This window comes from Leptonychotes weddellii, chromosome 10, assembly GCF_054177405.1.
Source record: "Leptonychotes weddellii isolate Sample4059 chromosome 10, ASM5417740v2, whole genome shotgun sequence".
Lineage (NCBI taxonomy): Eukaryota > Metazoa > Chordata > Mammalia > Carnivora > Phocidae > Leptonychotes > Leptonychotes weddellii.
In genome coordinates, this window is record NC_138378.1 from 18325969 (window position 1) to 18340335 (window position 14367).

Consider the following 14367-nt stretch of genomic DNA (forward strand, 5'->3'; position numbering starts at 1 on the left):
CCAAGTGCCAGGTATCGGGCAAACTTTGAGGAGCAAAAACACAACACAAAACCTTAAACTCTGGTCCCAAAGACCAGATCTTTCTTTCTTTTTTTTTTTATTTGAGACAGAATGAGAGAGAGAGAGAGCACATGAGAGGGGGGAGGGTCAGAGGGAGAAGCAGGCTCCCTGCCGAGCAGGGAGCCCGATGCGGGACTCGATCCAGGGACTCCAGGATCATGACCTGAGCTGAAGGCAGTCGCTTAACCAACTGAGCCACCCAGGCGCCCAAGACCAGATCTTTCACCTGACATCTGTGTAGACCACTAGCCACTCCTCGAGTCCTCCCCTTCTCTTTCAGGTCTTAAATTGGAAGAAGAGAGTGAAGTCCCTCCATGGCCTCTTTCCAGTTTCCAGATCATTCCTGATGGCACCATGTGCCCCACATCAAGCACACAGGAACAAGGGGCAGGCTGTCAGCTTTGGTGCACCTCCGCACTTCCCTTCCACAGCAAAAGCATCCTCCACTGGCTGATTACACAGATCAGGTCAATACAAAACTCTGGGTACAGACATCAGAGGGAGTCGAAGGGGAGGCACTGGCCACTGTAACCCTTCTTTATCCAGTTCCACTAAAGGGTATTTTGCTTTTTCAAAACCTGTTAGGAAAGCAGTTCACAGGGGCACCTGGGTGGCTCAGTCAGTTAAGCATCTGCCTTTGGCTCAGGGTCTTGGGATCGAGCCCAGCGTCAGGTTCCTTGCTTAGTGGGGAGTCTGCTTCTCTTTCTCCCTCTTCCCCTGCTCATGCTCTCTCTCTCAAATAAATAAATAAAATCTTGGGGGAAAAAAAAAAGGGAAGAGTTTCGCAAACTTGGTTATGCATTGGAATCACCTGGAGATGCTAGGAACATAGATTAAGATCACAGAGTGAGACTACTATATATCCACCAGAATGGCCAAAACAAACAAACAAACAAACTTTTAAGACAGAAAATAGCAATTGTTGGCAAGAATTCTTATACACTGGGAATATAAATTGGTATAACCACTTTTAAAAACTGCTCGGCAGCTTTAATCTAGCAATTTCCTTCCTAGAAATATAGCCAACAGAAATTTCTGTATACACTCACAAAAAGCCACTTATAAGAATGTTAACAGCACTGTTTGTAATTGTGCTAAAGTGTGTAAACTATCCAAAATGCCCACCAATAATAGTGTGGAAAAGAATTATGGTACAATCACACAAGGGAACATTGTACAGCAAAGACAATGAGCAATTCAAAATTACTCACTCGTCAGTATGGAGGACTCTCACAATGTTAACCACCGGACACACACAACAAAGCATGTTCTGGAATTCCACGTGCGTGAAATTCAACAACAGGCAAGATGCATCTAAAACTCATCAGGATCGTGGTTTGGGGGTGGAGGAGCTTCTGGAAAGGAACGTAAAAGGGGTTTGCAGGAATACTAGCAATACTCTGTTTTTTAAGCAGGGTATGGGCTACATGGGCATGTTCAGTTTGTGAAAGATTCATTCACTTAAGGTTTGTGTGCTTTCCTATATTTGTTTTACTTTAATAAATCATTAAATTTAGGGAAAAATACTGATGTGTGGGTCCCACCTCCAGTTTAATTGGTTCCAGGTGCAGCCAAGCATTGACATTTTTGAAAGCTCCCTGGTTGGGTCTAATGTACATCCAAGAACCACACCGTTTTAGAACTTGGCAATGCTCCTTACTATCTCTTGGAGCAAAAAGAGGTGCTGTTTCTCCAGAAAGGTCTAAAGCAAGATGTTTTCTGTAGAACACCAGGAGCTCCAAGGATGGTCAACAGGTGTTACATGGAGAAGGGGTTTCATGGTCAAATATATAAATTTAAAAATTCTAATTATCAACTTTTGTTGAGCACCTACTGACTTCCTAGAGCTAAGCTGCATGCTTTATCTACACAATCTCATTCATCATCACAACCAGCCTATGAGGAAGGTACTGTTAACTGTCATTTTACAGAAGGGTTAACTACAGCTCAGTGAGGTTAAATAATAAGCAACAGGGCTAGGATTCACATCCACATTGGCCTTGACACCGAAGGCCATGTTCTTACTCACTGCCTTAATCTGCCTCTCCATAAAGTGCCTGACTGCAGGACTTACTAGAACTTCTTCTAGGGGCGCCTGGGTGGCTCAGTCGTTAAGCGTCTGCCTTCGGCTCGGGTTGTGATCCCAGGGTCCTGGGATGGAGGCCCACATCGGGCTCCCTGCTCCGCGGGAAGCCTGCTTCTCCCTTTCCCACCCCCCACCCACACCCCCTGCTTGTGTTCCCTCTCTTGCTGTCTCTCTCTCTATATCAAAATAAATAAATAAAATCTTAAAAAAAAAAAAAAAAAAAAAAGAACTTCTTCTAGGCTAATGTGAGCCTTGGGTTGCCAAGACAGGATCGTGGAATGCAGCATTTCCCAAAGTGCTTCCCTCATCTTCATTCTTCACCTTCCAACCCATCATGCATCCCACTGGCAGAGCGTTCATTCTGAAACTAGGTCTGATCCTGTAGGATTGCCCTCGTAAGGAAGCCTTTAATGCCTCCTTGTTGTCTCCAGAGCCAGGTCTAAACTCCTCAGCCTCACAGTCCAGCCCATCTGGTATCTGGCCTTGATGTTTTAGCTTTATCTCTGGCCATCCCAACCTCCCTCCCCATCCCCAACCCGCTAACACTCCATTTTCCAGCTACACTGAACCAGACTGATGGATTCACACCTCTGCAATGGTAGCCCCCATATGCTGAGACTCTGCTATGTGCCATCTACCACACACAAATTAACTTTAATCCCCACAATCAGCCGTTAAAAACAGATAGGATTATCCCTAATCGGCAGATTAGGACATGGAGGCTCATCTTGACATGCCCAAAGTCACAACTAGAAACCAGGATTGGGAGACACAGACTTAGATTTCTCTGCTACGAAGCCCCCACAATTTTCACACCACCACATACCCCACTCTCCTCACCTTCATTCATTCCGTTCCATGGGATAGCAATACCCTTCTTTCCCTTTACCTGGCAAACTCCTCGTTCTTTGAGAGCTGGTACAAATCCTGGGATGATGGTATCTGTCATCCCTTAAGTGCTTTCCAGGCACGGTGCTCAACATTCGCCTTGTCTCACTTACACAATACTGTCTCAATGCTCCTTTTCTTCCCTCCGGGTTGATCTTTATCTGCCCTGTGCCAAATGGGTTTCTTTCTCCTCCTCTCCAGTTCTAGGGCACATGACCACATCTCTCCTGCGGCGCTCTGAACTTTGTAGTAATTGTTAGTTTCAGATCTGCCTCTTCCCTTGGACCAGATGCTCTCGAAAGGCAAGGGATATACATCATCCACCTTTACAACCCACCACACAGCCACCCCAGCACACAGTAGGTATTCCGTGGGAGACGGTGGACAGTAGGGCAGGAGACCCAGGGACTGAAAATTCACTGAGATTATTCCATCCTTGGATCATAAGGAGTGATCCTGGCTTGGAACCAGCACTGGAGAATCAAACCAGACAAAAGAGAACTGGCTGATGGGGGATGTGGGGGCATACCGAGGGCCCAACCCAGGACACACCTCCCAGGCCCCTGCCTTGCCTTCCATGGGGTGGGGGTGGGGTGGGGAGCAGCATAGGATTGTCCCTGGCTTCACGGTCTCTTTTTGACTCTGCATGCCGTCCAACGGGCTCTGTGTGCCCCCGCTTAGGTGATCTGTTGTAAAAGCGCAGTTTCAGTTCTTCTCAACTGTCCCCTGCTTTGTATTGTTCTTAAGCCGTCCCAGGAGAATGACCCAATCGGGACAGTGACCCAAAGAAAACGTATAGCTAAGGTGTGGCTCCCCACGGGTAGATAGATTAGGGGATCATACCCCTTTCTAATTGGTTCTCTTCGAGTAGGAGGCCCCTTTACGAGACAGAGACATCTTTGATGTCCTCTCATTCACTGAACACTCATTCTGTGCATCTGCCCTACAGCGGGCACCGTCCGGAGCCCGCGTCCTTGTACCTCCCCCAGGAGGGATATTGCCTCCTGCCAGGCAATGCCAGCCTCTGTGAGCCCCAGGGTTGTGGGTTCAAATCCAGCTTCCAGCTCCTTTGCTCTCACTGTTTCTGCACTAACGTACACATTTGCCCGGGTATGAGTGATGGGTAATGAGCGCTACAAACTCAGCTGGGTTTCTGCACCACCTTCCTTGGACTGATGGGTTTCTATTAGTAAAGCCAGAAACCACCAAAGTGACTCTCTGAAAATCACCTAGTCCCCCCTCACCCCCCACCCCGCTTCCTCACTGCCCACCTCTTCTGCTCTCCCCACTAGGGGTAAGCTGCAGGATTCTTCTGCTTCTAACCAAGTCATTTTCTTCTGAGGATTTCAAGTACCCCTCTCTCCCCAGGACATAGTGTATACCGTATTTTACAAATTCATTTGTGTATTCATGAAGTTAGAGTTTCTCAAGCAAGAGTTAGCTTAGCTTATGCATTCCTCTGGCAAACTTGAACCGCACTGTTTTGTTTTGATTTGATTTTTCCACGTGTCTGCTTCCTCCAGGAGACAGGGATCAACTTGAGGGCAGAAACCAGCTTCATTTAATCTTATATCTCTAATTCCAATCATAAGGCCAGGTAAAATGTAGTTCTTGAATATTTAACAATCCTTATGTAGGCACCATCTAAAAGGTTATAAAATCTATATTAATGTGGCACCTGACTCAGACACATTCTTTCCAGTTACTCCTATCAGACCAGCAAAAATCAAAGTGGCTTACCACACGGTGTTGGAGAAGGGGATGGGGAAAGAGGCATTCATTCACACACACTGTTGAGGGAATAGAAAGTGGCCTGGACTCTTGGGAGGACAATTTGACAATGCCCATCACAGTTCAAACCGCAGGGAAATTTCCACAGGGATAACCTCGTGCCAGTGGACAAAGAGATACTCTGCACCAGAGGGATATTGCAGCACCATAGTTGTAGTAAGAAAAAACTGGAAACAATCTTAACTGTCACAAGGAACTAGAAAATCCATTAAGACACGTGTTTATTACTGCAATACCACACAGCCCTGAAGACCGAGCTATGTATCTCTACATGTTGACATGCGCTCCCAGCGGAGAAAGGAAGCTTCACAAGAGTGTGTAGAGGTGTGTTAAAGAGAAAAAAGGATAGACACGTAAATGAATATGGGTTTGTATGTATATAAGAAATTTATGGAAAGATTAAAAAAAAAAAAAATCCAGGGATTCCTTCTGGGGAAAAGCAATGAGTGGCTGGGGATGAGGGCTGGGAACATTTTACTTTCTGTTTTCCACATTTCTGTACTGTTTGGATGCTAATAATGATTTTGTATTCTTTTTATAATTAAAAAGCATAAAATACAGCAATAAGAAAACAAAAGCTTGGCTTTATATGTGAAAGAAGAAAACTAATGAAATTTGGGGGGAAATCTTCCCTATTTATAAGGCAATAGGCAATGTCTGTAAGGCAACATTGGCTCTCTGTCCAGTTCATGGGGGAGCCAATGATGTCTACAGAGTTCCAGAAAGGAGCCTGGACACAGGACCAGTCACCGAGAAGGGCCAAGAGCCCTGAAGAAAATAAAGTGTGAGCATGCGTGCCTTTTACTTGCTCTGGGAGGAGAGGAAATAAGGCCAGTTCTGACTGAGACTCTGAGTCAGTCTGGGAGCCAAGAAATTCTGAGAACTCACCAGGCTGGCATGGACATGGGGCCTCCAACCAGGGCCAAGAAGCAAAGGAAGGGATGCCTCGGTAAGTCATAGACATAAGTAAGTAACCTGGGTGAGCAAAGCAACCCCCACTCACCCTCCAGGGACATATATGACACAGGGCTCTGCACACCTATCCCCTCTGCTCTGAAGCCATCTACCTTACCCCGGGCCGATACTAACATAGTAAGCATTGCTGATATGTATCAAGGGCATCCTGTGTGCGGAGCTAGATGGTTAGTCACATCATCTCATGCTATTATTGTTCTTATTCTACACGTAGGGGATTGAGGCTCAGTGAGGTGAATGAGTAACTTGCTCAAGATTACAGGAAGTGGTAGATGTGGGGATCAAACCCAGGTCTGACTCCAGGAACAGCCAAGGTCCCTGAGAGCCTTTCCCCCATCTGGGAAAGAAATCCAAAAAGGCACTCCCTCAGAGTTGGGACAGCCCCACAAAACACAACAGCATTTTTGCCCAAAGGAAAGCCAGAGAGTGTAATGATTTAAGTGCAAGGACCTTGAAGCCAGATGTCCTGTATTCAAATCCTGACTCCTGTACTTAATGGCTGTGTGACCTGGGGCAAGTCGCTGAACCTCTCTGTGCCTCACTTTCCTTAGCGGTAAAATCGGGGTAGTGGTAATGCCACCTCTTCGGTTTGCCAGGAAGACTAAAACGGTTCAATAGACAGTGCTTGGCTCACAATCAGTACCAAATGTTGATGATTATTATTACTATTTAAAAAAAGGTGCCCTTCCTTCCAGACAGATGCAACCCGGCAGGGTGCAGAGCTTGGCAAGCGGAGCAGGCTAGGTTTGGGCCCCTCCCTCCGCCAGGTGCCGCGGAGCTGTACACAACTTTACAACCTTCCACACCGCGCCCGCTGAGCAATGCACTTGCACACGCCGCCGCCGCTGCTTCCTGCTGTCATCCCCTCCGCCAGCCTGGCCGAGAATCAGAAGCACCTGACCCACTTTTTAAAAATACAGATTCCCAGGGCCCAGCCAGTTGGGATACAGCTGGGTTGGGCGAGGGCCCGGGGATCTGTACGTTTAACAAGCCCCAGGTGATCAGGTGACCCAGGAACAGTGTGTCCCTGGACACACATTGCTGGAAGCCCTAGTCACACCTGTTCTTGCTCTTGGGAACAAGCAGCCTCGCTTCCATGTTCGGTCCCAGACCCGGGCACACAGAGAAGGGAAGCAATAAACATGCACGTCTGCGAGCCTGCTAGCACAGCAGATGGGTGGGCCAACAGGCGTAGCGGGCGGAACGCTCTCGTGTTTGTGTGGCTCACACCAGGGACCCCTCACCTGTAGACATGGGGTTCCCCAGACCCTTGCTACTCGAAGTGCAGTTCACAAGCCAGCGGACTGGCTCCCCCTTGGGAGCTTGTTACAAATGCAGACTCGCAGGACTCAGACCTACTAAAGGAGATTCCGCATTTTACAGGAACCCCAAGATGGTTCATGAGCAAGTTTGAGGCATATGTCCAAGGTCCCTCCCTGCATCTGCATGTGCTCCTCTAACCTGTCCAAGCGCCCTTTGGGGCCAATATTCTCCTTCAAACCTTCAGAGAGCCCCAGAGAAACAGGCTTTCATAGCCCAGATCCATGCTCAGCAGCCAGCTGGGGCCCACGGTGAACCTCTGCTTAAACGAGTTCCTTCTTTCTGAGTCCCCGTTAAAATAAACCTTCCCAGTAAGTTGAACAAGAGACGACAACTCCAGCTCTATAATTCTGGGGCATGAAACATTCCCTCCTTTTGTACAGAGCTGTGGCCCCTGCTTCCCTGGCCAAAGCCATCCAAAGACATCAAATGGCCCAAAGAAAACAAGCCACGTCTTCCTGTTGGCCAGGCTTCAAGTTATCGGGCAGATTTCACACTGGAGCTTGACCTCATTAATCCAAGGCCGATCACATTGCTGTAAATGTCAGTGGGAAAACAGCCATTCAGTGGGTTTCCTTCATTCCACCAGAAAGGGAAAAACAGGAAGGTAACAGCAGCTGTGCCCCAGCTTGGCAAATCCCAAGGGCCTGGGCGACAGGACCTTGTCAGCACCGACGTCCCCCTGCCCCAGCCTGCTTGTCCAGATAAAGGTGGGTCCCGTATCCACATGACCAGAATGCACTGATAACTGCAGCAATGATCATTTGGGTCCCCCAGCACCTGCTTGGGAAGGAAAATAGCTTGGTCGGAATATCTTTGGCCTGAATTACCCATTGGCCGTTTATCATTCAGGTTCATCTAAATCTCTTCTGCCCATTCAAAATGTCCTACAAGCCAAACCTCTGGGACTCTAGAGGACACAAGGCCTTCCAAGTCCTCATTCATCCCTTTAATGCATATAGATTGTCTCCCGTGTACCGGGCTTCATGCTGGGCAACTGGGGACACAGAGCTGAATGAATTAGACACAGTCACTGACCTTATGGGGCTCATAGTCCTATGCAACTTTTCTCGGCCTCGGCACTATTGGTATTTGGGATCGGGTAGTCCTTTGCGGTGAGGGGCCATCCTGTGCAATGTAAGAAATTGAGCAGCATCCCTGCCTGGCCTGTACCCACTAGCTTTCCCCCTCTTTACCTCCCCAGTTGTGACAACCAAAAATGTCTCCAGACATTCCCAAAGGACTCCTGGGGCCCAAACTGCTCCCAGATGTGAACCACTGGTCTAGTGGATGAGACAGACTAAAAGAGTAATGGCCCCAAATAACCAGATCATCACAATTACGGTAAGTACCATGGAGGTCAATGTTGTGGATATTACACCAACGTATTATCTACGACATGGAAGCCAGATATTCTTTGTATGGTTACAAATCTTTATGATGACACCGAATAGCATATATACGTATCTGTATTTGCAGATGAAGAAATTAAGGCTCAAGAAAGTGAAGAAATCGCCCAAGGTCCCAAAGCCAGTGGAAGGCAGAACTGGGATTTGAACCTAAAGTCTGCCTCGGAAAAGGAAAAGGAAATTTGAGCCATTGCCTTCTGAAAACAGGTAGGGTCACGTGATGCTCTGACTGGCCATCCTAAAAGGCTCATTCCTTCCTGGGGGTCACGGGGGAACTCAACCACCACGTGGCACATCAATCAAGTTGCAAACTGCCTGCCTCAAGGCATGTTTGGGGGACCCTGCGGGGCCGAGAAATGCCACCCTGAACTCTGAGACATGCAGGAACACCTCCTCCCCTTTGCCACGTGCCTGCACTCAGGGCCTCCCCAAAAATCAGGGCAGGGAGAGAATGGGGCAGTGTCCAGTTACCTAGAGCACACCCCACTGTGACCCATCTCCAAGGTGCCTACTGCCCAGCATCCAACGGTAGACAGTGAAAGAAGTCGGACATTCTGCAGTCAGCTTTAGATATTTAGAAGGAGCATGAGTGAAATGGTACAGGATGGCACATAGCAGCTTCGGAGACCCCCACACATGAATTCCTGCCACTTAGGAGCTGCACGCCCTTCAGCAAATCGCCTCACCCTCGGTGCCTCAGTGTCCCCTTCTGTGCAACGGGGATAAATGCATCCACTTCAGTAAGTCACTATGAGGATTCCATGGCAATGCAAGCAAAGACCTTGGACGGTGACCAGCATCCAGGAAAGCACTTGGTACAATATTATAATCAATAAGGAGCCAAATCACGACACTTCTTCCACCCACATCCCCTTCCTTCGGATAAGAAACCGAGTCCCAGGGGCGCCTGAGTGGCTCAGTCGTTAAGCGTCCGCCTTCGGCTCAGGTCATGATCCCGGGGTCCTGGGATCGAGCCCCGCATCGGGCTCCCTGCTCGGCGGGGAGCCTGCTTCTCCCTCTCCCACTCCCCCTGCTTGTGTTCCCTCTCTCACTGTGTCTCTCTCTGTCACATAAATAAATAAAATCTTAAAAAAAAAAAAAAAGAAAGAAAGAAAGAAACCGAGTCCCAGGAAGGGAGAAACAGGTGCAGAAGTAGGAGAAGCAGTAGGAAGAACGAGGGGATCTCCGTGCTTTCCCAGGAGAAGGAAGAAGGGACGGTTACCTATTGGCAGAGGAGTGCAGGCCAGCCCTCCCGTGCCGAAGTTAATCGTGGACTTCCTCGGGTGTGCAGTCAGACGACCCTCCACGGGCCGCAGGATGCCTGCTTCGGATCAGCGGGCGTTTCATCACTTGGGACCCCTTGGCGGGATGGCCTCTGCCCACCGCCGTGGCCTCGCCTGCCGCCCTGCCTCCGCGACGCCCCATGGTGATGGTGTTCCAGCTGCCCCTCCCACCCACCGCTCTCAGAGACACCCTGCTGCACTTTCGAGTCCCTGTGCGTTTGTGCAAGCTGCTCTCTCTGCTCAGCCTGCCCGCCCCCTGGAAAATTGTCTCTGAAGACCTCAGCTGTGCTCCCACAGCAAAGTTTGCCCACCTGTTACTGGTCATCATAGACTAGTAATAATAGCAACTAACATGTGCAAAGTTCTGATTAATGTCTAAAAGGCCCTGAGCTGAGCATCTGCCCATCATCCCCCAGCAGCGAGGCGGCAGAGTCAGGAGTGAAATCTGGGTCTGCTGGCCCGGGCCACCGGTCCATCCGCCGCTCTACTCTCTACTCCTCTTCTTGTCAGTGAGGCTGTTCTCCCACACTGTCCTTGATCTCAGTTTCCAGGCCGGCCTCTCCCTCGCAGAGGGAGCCCTGAGCTGCTTGATTCATCTTGAAATCCCGTCCTAAGTACAAGGTCTAGAATGGGGTAAATATCTAGTGAATGAATCCACAAATCCTGAGAAACGGCAGCCCGGGTGGGGAGAGGCTAACTCACAGACTTCCTGGGGACAGGCCCAGGCTGGACTCCAGTTCCCAGGAATCAGGCCTCCCCAGCCGAGAGGCTTCCCCAGTCCTGAGAGGGAGAGGCAGAAGAGGCCTGACACCCCCAGACTGGAGGCGGTAGGACCTCTGACAGCCCAGAGCAAAGGAGGAAATGGTGGTGCTGGTGACAAGTCATTTCCTGCATTCCTGCCCGCGCCGGGTGCTGTCCTAAGCACCTTCTATGCCTTACGGACTCCCAGAATCCTCACAACCCCACGACGTAGACATTATTATTGCTGCCATTCTACAGATGAGAAAACCAGGACTCAGAGAGGGTAAATAATTTACCTAGCATCACAGAGCTTTTAAGGATAGAGCTATCATTTGAACTAGACCTGTCTGGTGCCCTTGCTCTTCTTACTTTGTAGCTTTCTGTAGGAGGCAGGCTTATTTGTTGGAGCTCTCCTTGAGCCCAATCTCTAAGACGTGCTCAGGGAAAGAAGGATGTCCTGGTCTCTGCTGGAAAAATGCCTGTGGGACCCACTATACACCAAATGGTTCAAGTCCTGGGTGCAGGCAGGGTGCAGACTGGGGCAGCTAGTTGGGGGAAGGGGCAAGGTTGGGTGGGGTTCCAGAGGGTCCAAGCACAGCGCATGAATCCAGGAATGTGCCTTCTGCTGTCTGCAAAACCAGGCTAGCTGCAACCTCTGTTGGCCAGAGAAAGGTCACTCTGGGGATGGAGCTGGCTTTGAGAAGAACCCGAGGCCCTAGTTTCCAAAGAGTCTGAACGGGCTCTGCAGCAAGGTTCTTGCCTCAGGGGACATGCCACCTTCCTGTGTCAGCATCCTCTTCCCCCATGTCACTCAGGCTCCCAAACAGACTTAGCGGCTAGATTAGAATTTAACCTTCACTCCAGCACCAAGTACTGACATTGGCCTTGCCTGCATGTCCTTGCATGCATGCAGAGGAGGTCCAGAGAGCACCAGGATGCAAGGAGCCCCAACACACTAACCAGAGACATGCAGGTGAACGTCCCAGTGAGAGGAGATTGAGAGAGGAATAGGAAGGATGCGCTGGCCTTCCTGAAGGAGACACTCCAGAGGCTGGGACCAGGAGAGGGGTCAGAAAGGTTTCAGGGTGAGGGACACTGTTGGGTAGACTCCAACTGAGGGGAAGGTGCAGAGTTGAACGTCGGAGTACCCTGGGTGACATCTTGCCTCCAACATCCTGGTGGCAGGTGGGAGGGAAGGGGTGGGGGCTGAGGGATGTGTGTAGGACTGCCCTGTGAGCAGGCAGGGAGCTGAAAAGGACTCACCAGGGCCCACAAGCCGCCTGCAGGCTGGAACCTTACCGCCGGAGCTGAGGGAAGAAGATGTGGAAACTCCCCCCGCCCCTGCAGAACCACCCACCAGAACTCCACTTCTGCTCCTGCCTAAAAGAAGAGACACGCCCCGCTCAAAACCATTATGAAAGTCGCCAGTATTTACCTAAGAGCATTCCTCCTGTCCTGCTCCACTGCACCACGCACTTCACACAGGGCCCCTCACCACCTCTGCCCACTGCCTGATCATTAGCCCCATTTCCTAGAGGCAACTGAGGCTCCCAGAGGCCAAGTGCCTTGCCCTCCCGCGCGCGGACCGCTAGTCACCGGCTGAGCTAAGGCGCTTTATTACCAGCCTAGGGGGAGGCCTCCCAGATGGAGGGTTTTTCCCCCTCGGTGTCTCACCAGCCGCAGGAAATGGCAGGGCACACAGGAAAGTACCACGCGGGTTCAGGCGGCTAACGACAGGCCCCTTCCCGAGAGAGCCCTGCGGGAAAGGGCGCCTGGCACCTCAGGGCCCTGGGTCCTCCACAGAGGGCGATTCAGAGGCGGCACCTGGTGCCCGCGGCCGCGGGGAGCTGGTGGGCGCGTCTGACAGCGAGAACAGGGGCCCATTATGTGGAAGCCAATCACATGGGCGCGCAAGCAGCTCGGCTTTCGGTTCTGAGGAGCGCTTATGGAGCCACCTCTCTCTCCGCTCCCGAGGTGCCCGGGAGCACCGCGGCCCAGGCTTTTCGCGCGGCCCTCCCGGGAGCACCGGATTCGAAGCTCGCCTAGGCTCAGTCATCCGCTCGGGGCTGGGAGCGGCATCAGCAGCAGCTCCCGCGAAGCCGGGTCCGGACTGGGGGAGGTGGTGGAGGAGGGAGGGAGTCTGCATCAGGGAAGGAGGCGGGAAGCGGGCGCCTCCCCCTCCCTGCTTTCCACTCGGGGAGGTCTGGGCAGCTCAGCCTGGGCGCTCCTGATGACCTTGGGGAGACCCCTCTGCGCGACCTCCCCGGGGCGCGCTGCACGGGTTCTGCCCATCCCAGGCGCTCGGGGGCGCTCCTCCGGCCGGAGTCGGGGCGCGGGACTCGGGAGGAGAGGTGCGCTCCTGGCGCGGGGGACCCAGCAGCCCGCGCACGGAGGCCCTTTGGAGAGGCCGGGCGCACCTCTCACGGGGAAGAAGCGCGCGGGGTCTCCCGGGTCCAGCGGGCGCTGTCAGCGGGAGCCGGCGGCGGGGCGGGTCCGCACGCGGGGGTGCCTGCCCTGGGGACCGTTCCCGCCGGGGCAGGAGCGCTCCCTGCGGGGTCCTGGCGCCACCACGCGAGGGGGCGGCACCCCCATGCCGGGCCCCGAGGCTGGGCGCCCGGGCTGTTTGGTGCTGGTTGTGGCTCCCGCTTCCCGGCCTTGCGCCCCCCGGCAGAAGCAGCCGAAATCCCACAGGCTGCCCCAAGATCGGGCCACGGCGGCCCCAGCCAACAGCCTGCCGATGCGCCCCCTACCCCGGCCTCGTCGTCGGCGCGCCAGACCCGGAGAACGCCCCCACTCCAGCCCGACTCCCTGGCCTGCGCTCCCGGCACCCGCCGTTCCAGTGCCCCCTCCCCCAATTCCCTCCAGCCGCCGGCCCTTGGCCCACGCGCCCACACACCCCCAGCCAGACCTTCGGCGGCTGGGACCACCTCCCCGCCGCGATCCTCATCCCCGCTGGGTCCAGCAGGGAGGGGCGGTGCCGCCGGGGAACTCACCCGCTCTCCCTCGCCCGGCCCCGAGCGGCTCCGGCCCTGGCTCCGTCAGTCCGTCCCCGAGCCGCAGCTGCCCGTGCGGCGACAGAAGCGGGCTGAGCCCGGCCGCCAGCCTCCGCACCGCCCCTCGGCTCCGCCCCGTAGGCGGGGCCTGAGCTCGCGGGAAGTGGGTGGGCACGCTCACCCGGCTCCTCTGCCTGGCGAGGGAGCTAGCCCAAGGGTGCCGGCGCCCTAGGGCGGTGCGGCCCCCTCCTTTGAGCAGCGGGAAATCGCAGGCGATGGGACACGGCCAGTCTTCCCGATGGGCTTCCCCCCTCCTCACGCCCCCTCCTCACTACCACCAAACGCGGAAAGGGGGAAGCCCACGACTGTATTCTTGCTCCCATTCAACGGAAGGGCGTCATGAAGCCCAGAGGGGAGCAGTAACCTGCCCGAGGTCACCCAGAATTAGTACCAGTGCCAGAAATTCAGGTCTCCTACCTTGAGGGCCTGCACATCCTGAATCTGAAGGCTTCCTTGGACGTTAAGGAGCCCAACTAGGCCTTGCCCTGGGGACGTGTTAGCCGGGGCAGGTTCCCCAGCTGAGAAGGGGGCGGGGGGGAGATCAGTGGGAGCTTGGGGGCTGTGGCCTGCGAAGTGGCCTCCTATCATTTCCTCTTTCTGAGAAGAAAGGAGGTGAGGCTCAGGAGGAAGGAAGTGGTCGTACCTCCTCTGACAACTGTCACTGCTTGAGGTGTGCAGGACCCAGACAGGGGCTGCTCTCCAGAGATGTAATGGCGAAAATGAAAAGCAAAACACGCCGAGGTGCCTTCTATCCTCCAGTT

General features: G+C 52.9%; 1 protein-coding gene across 3 annotated transcripts in view; it reads right to left on the reverse strand.

Moving 5' to 3' along the window:
* Positions 1–13656, reverse strand: part of PPP1R16B (protein phosphatase 1 regulatory subunit 16B) — a 79001-nt gene extending 65345 nt beyond the window's left edge. For all 3 annotated transcript variants that reach the window (XM_081832803.1, XM_081832804.1, XM_081832802.1), the window contains exon 1: positions 13547–13656. The gene's annotated coding sequence lies outside the window, so the exon portion shown is untranslated. The remainder of the gene's footprint in view (positions 1–13546) is intronic.
* Positions 13657–14367: the final 711 nt, after the last annotated feature.